The sequence below is a fragment of the Cicer arietinum genome, chromosome 2 (assembly GCF_000331145.2).
Source record: "Cicer arietinum cultivar CDC Frontier isolate Library 1 chromosome 2, Cicar.CDCFrontier_v2.0, whole genome shotgun sequence".
In the NCBI taxonomy this organism is placed as follows: Eukaryota; Viridiplantae; Streptophyta; class Magnoliopsida; order Fabales; family Fabaceae; genus Cicer; species Cicer arietinum.
Window position 1 is genome coordinate 20,587,540 of NC_021161.2, and position 481 is coordinate 20,588,020.

A 481-nucleotide genomic window follows, 5' to 3' on the forward strand; every position below is an offset into this window, starting at 1 on the left:
CGAAGGACCATATGTTGTGAAAAAAGCTTTTTCTGGAGGAGCTCTAATACTCGCAGAAATGGACGAAGATGACCTTTCACTTCCAGTAAATTCAGATGCAGTCAAAAAATATTATGCTTAAAAAAATGATGGGCTCGCTAGGTTGAAAACCTGAAAAGGCGACCTAGGCCAAAACTAGAGCATCCCGATGGATTGAAAACTCGAAAGAGCGGTCCATGCAAAAGTTAGGGATAAACGCTTCAGATTGGGGCAATTATTATTCTTGGAAGCTGATTATTAGGATTCCTAAATTACAAGAATGACTAGCGTTTGTTATGTCTCCACTTAAATTAAACATACTCGTCCCCACTTTGTAACCCCTGCCTCAATTGTTTTGCTTTTAAACGAATGTACATTTTCCAATATTGTCATTCGATGTTGTACGTTACACTCTTTATATACCAATCCAGTTTCATTATTGAGTGTTCTATTGTTTCAAATT